Source organism: Oenanthe melanoleuca, chromosome 1, assembly GCF_029582105.1.
Source record: "Oenanthe melanoleuca isolate GR-GAL-2019-014 chromosome 1, OMel1.0, whole genome shotgun sequence".
NCBI classification, from domain to species: Eukaryota; Metazoa; Chordata; class Aves; order Passeriformes; family Muscicapidae; genus Oenanthe; species Oenanthe melanoleuca.
Window position 1 is genome coordinate 5,696,414 of NC_079333.1, and position 6,123 is coordinate 5,702,536.

Below are 6,123 nucleotides of genomic sequence, written 5' to 3' on the forward strand. Positions count from 1 at the left end.
TTTCTCATCAGCTTTGCATTTTGTCCTACTGAAATTATCCTCAAAAACTCACTCAAGGAGGTCATCTGAGGCAAGTCTGACCTTTGCTCTGGACAAGAGCCTTCTCCTGCTCTGAGAAATGTTTTAAAGGGAGTGGGTTTGGATTGTGCTGGATGGACCTGGGCCAGCAGCATTTGCTTGCAGGTTAGGAAGTTACTGGTTAAAATCTGTATTCCCATTGTTGGATTAAAAAAAAAAATACTGTGGCAGGTTAACCTTCACCTAAGCCACTTTCACCTCCTTCCTCTACAGGACATGGGGAAAAATAGGATGAGAAAGCTTGAAGAATAAGGAACATAACTGGGAGAGATGCCCTGAAAAAAATGGGTTTGGAATTGAGGGATGGGCCCTGACTATTGAGGCCATAACACATGTGAAACATGCACTGTAATCAAGTGATCCATGTAGGCAAAATCTCCCTGGAGCAGATGGAGGGAGGTGTCTGATATCAATATGGTGAGGCATGGCAAACTGACTGCACTGTAGGTACACTGGGAAAGGCAGTGTGGGCTGCCCTTCCTTGGGAAAAGGAAAGTGCATTTGTGGGATTATCTTTGCTCAGGGACCCAGATGCTCTTGGTGCAGAAGAAAGTGGAAATCTGCTGTGTACCTTAAAGAGACTCATCCCTGGCAGAAAAGAATCCATTATTTGACTTGTATGTCATAAAAAGGAATACAGCAGGAATCATCTGAACCAACAGAGAATGAGCCTCACCAGGAACCATGTGAGTGCAGTGCTGACCCACTCCAAGTGGTCTTGCTGCTTAATAATCCAACTTAGTGCTGTCCTGAGTCATCCCCTTGACAGATAGGACCAAGTAATCAACTGTTCTTATGGAAATTTGGGGGAGGGAGGCCATGGAATGGGGGAATAATATCTGTATGTATGTCAAGGGACAAGGTGTAGTGGTTATAGAGGATGTATAAATCTGACTGTTGGATGCAAAGATGGTGTAGGTACATAGTATAAGTTATAAGTGTTGGTAAGAAGCAATTTGAGGAAAGATAGATGGAATGGAAAGGTTTGAGTAAGGTATAGAAATGAAGCAATGTATGAGTGGGACAGAGGATCCTTGGATATCTCAGATTACACATGATATGAATGGTGTGGAATAAGGGGTTGAGATTTTACTGTGTCTGGCTGGAATGGAGTGAACTTTCTCCCTGGCACCACAGTGGTGCTGTGCTTTGCATCTGTGGTTAAGAGTGTTGATGCTGCACCACATTTTTGGCTGCTGTGGAACAGTGTTTGCTTTCTCTCATGGATCTTCTCCCTTTCACTCCTGCCAGACTACAGGGAGGGGACAGAGCAGTGACAGCTGACTTCCCAAAGGGATATTCCATATTCCACACCATTTGATGTGCTCAGCATTAAAAGCTTGCCAAAAGCAGGAGGAAGGGCAGTTGTTTGTGCTTATGGTCTTCCCAAGCAGCTGCTGTGCATGTTGAGGTGTAGCTTCCCACAAAGGTAGAGATTTGGACATCTGCCTGCTGATGGCAACCAGGGAATGAAGTCCAATTTCTCTTTACTTGCATGTGCAGCTTTCCTTTCCCCATCAAACTATCCTTATCTCAATGCATAAGTCTGGCCTTCCTTTTATTTTATCCCCATTCAGCAGGAAAGGAGTGAGAGGGGGTCAGGGTGGGTGTTTGGCTGTTGGTTAGGGTCAGTCTGTCAGAAGGACATATCTAATCCATGATCCATATGCAGGATATACTTATGGACATGGACTGACCTGATGGTGTTTATAATGCAGGTGAAAGCCTCTAAATTTGAGATCTCAGAATTCCAAGGTCATTACTAAACTGACCGTGTAAACTTCTCGTTAAAAAATCTAATTCAATTTTAAAAAGCTTTAAAACTACTTATTTCTCTCATTGACTTGCTGTGGAATTGGATTATTAAAATTAATGCCTGTGTTTTCCCTGGCTGTCTGCTCCAACTGCTTAATTAAAAGGGAAGGTAATAGGAATGATCATAACCCAACTGTGCTGCAACATGACAGTCATTGCTGTTGTAAAAGCCTTACTGTAATCCACTCACTCTAAGTGGATTTGCAAGCTGTTGTGGCTTGGAGTTACTCCTTTTGGCACAACTTCAAGATTACAAAGTGAAGCAAGTGAGCCCTGATGTTCTAAGAACCAGACAAGTCAAACCTGCCCTGCCCTCTGCTTGGAACCAGCACCTTAATCAAGATTTGTTTTTCCATTGTAGTGCCACTGCCATAGCTAAGTGAGGTAATTTTGAGTCTCAATGGGATTTTTTCAAGAAAAAGGTGCTACACAGATGTAAAATGTCAGTGAGGTGCAGAAATTCAAAACTTCTGTCCTCTCACCAGTAGGAAGTAGGACAAAAATTATTTGAGAATTGATCAGAGTAAAGGCAGCTTGTAATGTGTTCTTTTCTGGCTCTTGAGCCTTTTGCAGGACTGTTCTCAAGCATATTCATACAGCTACAAAAATGAGGAATATAACTTAAAAAAAAAATTTTAACGCTGTGAAAAGCAGTAGAATGTGAAAAACCCCTCATAATTTACAATATTCCTATATTGCAGAAGTTGGCAGCAGTAGCTTAAGTGATGTGGTTCTATCAGCACAGAGACTAGATTTAGGGTGTCTGCTTTCTCCAAATGATGTCCCTTTCCAGCTGTAGCCTGGTTGTAGTAATTCATGAACCTTTGTTTCTAGTGTCATGGCTTTATCCTGTGGAATAACATTTATAAAAATATCTTCTGTAATTCTTTTTGCCAAAGTTTCCTGATGTTTGGTTAGAAAAATTTCTATTGAAACTCACCTGTGTCAGCACAAATAAGCATTTTCTAGTAGTTATAAGTGTTCACATAGTTTCCTCAGTTGTTGGATGAATGGAGGGAAGCATCTTTGTTTTTAATTTTGGTACTTGCTGGGATCTCTGACTTCAGTAAATTCACAGGTAAAATGTATCTTTTATGTCTTTAATAGTAGTGTAAATTTACAAAGTTCAGTCAACTAAAAGGTGCTTTTTGTTATAGACACACTTTTATGTGGAGTCTAGCCCTAACATTGAATGAATATACTTCAGATGTTTGGTTTTGAAAATAAAGTTGTGCTCAAATGATCTGTAACAGTGCCAACATTGTTCTATTCACAAAAGGTTTATGTGGATGTTTTGGTGTAAAAATGTTCCTTCTTTAGGATGGTGACTCACTTTCTTGCCTAGGAGCATGAACCTCCCTTAAAAATTGATGTGATGAGGATTTCTAACTAGTGCTTGTTCACCTGTTGCTTACTGTAGAGTTGCTGACCACAGGCTCACTTCTCTCCTTGCAGTGCCATCCTTTTCTTGGATTCATAACAAAGCAGTTAATGAAAATTCACTGTCAAATATTTGGAAGCATGCTTTATTTATTACTGTATTTAAGCCATTCAAAATCACTGCAGCCCTTTCCCTTTGCCCCTTCTTTTGCCAGGGATGGTTTTTCCACTTTAGTTTGGCAAGTTTTGTATAAAGCTCCATGTGATTTGGCAGTAGAAATATTTGGTTCACTGAAGTCCTCCTTAATCATGAGGCAAAGTCCATTTGAGCTACCAAATGAATATTCATCCTGTACAAAGCCAAGTGGTAATTAATTCTTTCTCTTCTGGTGACCACATGCTTCTGACATGGTAAAGAGACTCAGAGAAAGAAAAAGAGGGGAAGCAAATGTTGCAATCCTACTGGTTTGCAATCCTAGAGGAAGGGGAGAATACCCCTCCTTGGAGCATTTTGGACTTTTGACTTCCTAAAAAGTAGGAGAGGTAAAAAAATAATTTGCTGTCACTGTGTTTGCAGCAAAGAGAGTTTTTCTATCCCCTGGACAGTAAGGAACTACAGTGACAGTCCTCTTGCCCCAGGCTTTGCTCTTTGTGCTTTAAATATTGAATTGTCTTCCCTAGTGCCCTTTTTACTGGACAATTTAAACTCTGAACAATGATTTCTTCTTTAGAATGTTTTGTATAGATGGTGAATTTGGGCTTTTAGGTGCAGAATTTATTACTGAGGTAACTGCAAGGTCTTTTGCTAACACTGAAATCAGTGTTAAAAACCTGGAAATTTCTGTTGCAGCAAAAATTCCAAGGTCTTAAAAATGAGGACTTATTCAAGCTAAGCAGAGTTTTTTTTGGTGGAGCTGCTGTGTTTGTTCTAGTAAATGGCAGTACACACGTGGATAAATTCACATGCATGCACAGCAACAAGACTGCAGCACTGTTTGGGTAACGAGCTGATGCTGGTGTGATTAATGCTGCTTGAATGGAAATGCCTTTGGAATTCTCCTCTTCCCTCAGGCCCTGGTGTCTTGAGAAGACTTTTCATTCCAGCTCATCCCATTGGACGTTTTCTAGGCTTTTTTTTTTTTTTTTATTTTTTTTATTTTTTTTTCCCATCCAGCTCATGAATCTCTTTTTACTATGTACCCTATGTACTAAGTATGTACCCTTATAAAATGTTTTTTTCACCTTGACCTGTGAAAGAAAAGTGTAAGTTATTTACCTCTCTGTTGCATGTGCATTTCTTGCCCATTGGAGATAGATTTCTGAATTTGACAGTAGACTGTATTCCTTTTCTTTTAAGCTTTTGAAATGTATAAATATCAACCACTATGTCTAATTCACTCTTTTCCTCAAGGAGTACAATGAAAAGGTGCTTGTACAATTACCAGAGAAAGCATATACTCTTCCTCCAGAAATACAGCTCAGTGGGACAGGAGGTATCCAGGCCTAAGGCACTGATTTCTCTTTCTCTTCCCATCTTCCATTCCTGTTCCCTGTGTCCTGTCTCATCCCACCCCCCCAAGCCTGTAATCCTTCAAGGAAATGCCCCTAATTTCTGCATTAACCTTTCTGTGGCAGTCAGTGTTTAATTTCACTTTGCCAGTAAAGACTCAGTTTGGAATTTCATTACCCTAAGATCAGGCTGAACTGATATTTGGAGTGCTTGGGCACTCTAGCCTCAGCTAATTAGGACCTAACTTCTGCATCAAATTTGTCATTGGGTGCGTTCACTCTTGCAGCAAGAAGGATTTAAATTGGACTAGCATTCATTTGCCTTTCTATCTGAGATCAGGGAACATAATGGAAAAATCTGAATATAGCCTTGAAGGCAAAGAGAAATACAAACTTGCTGTAGGCTTCCATCTTCTTGGTCACTGTATATTGGCTTTTGTGTTGGGAGAACTATTGTGTTCTGCTCTGATGAGGCTTTTGTGATGCTTATAGAACTTTTAATAGAAACGTGAGGGTGGATAATGCCTGGTCTTTATTAGTTCTTGTCACTTTGTGGCTTTGAAAGGCTTGTTATCTGTTATCACAAAAAGGAAATGGCTACTGCAATGTTTGGCACTGCAGAAATGCAGAATGCAGCCCTTTTCCTGTGTAACTATTGAAAACCATTATTATAAGCTTTGGGAGGGATATAAATCTAGACCCTATTTGAACCCAAGATTAATAAATTAAAAAAAAATAAATATTAAATTATTTTAAAATAGTGTAAAAACCAGTAGAATTTGTACAAGCTTATATTTATTCTTTTAAAATTCCCTCCAAGTAAGCAACAGATCCATGCCTAAGTACTAAGGACAGGATAAATGTTAATAAAATGCATATCTGGAAATAAGGTTGGTTAGACTGCAAGACTAAAACTGGTTTTGGTAACAGCAGAACTTGTGCCCCTGATTTAACTGGAAGATGACACAAACTTTCTAGAAAATACCCACCTACATCTTAGCTTACTGCCTGCCTTGAAAATCACCCTGAACATCCTGACATGACTGTATCTGGAACTAAAAAAGTGATCCTAAATGATCCTGAAATGCTGAACTGGATTGAGAGCTGCAGTGAGTGGGACATGCTCTTCCATGAAGTAAAGACCAGAGAAAGAAAAACAAAAATCCTGTTATCCACAGACACTATTGAAGTTAATTCCTTGGCAGGTCATCCAGCAAAATAAGAATTTAAAGGTCTCTGTGCACATCAGAGATTCCCAGCAGAGTTCTTTAATGATTTCCTAAACCTAAACCACAACTTATCACTGAGTCAGATTTTCTCATAATAATGGTTGCATTTTAA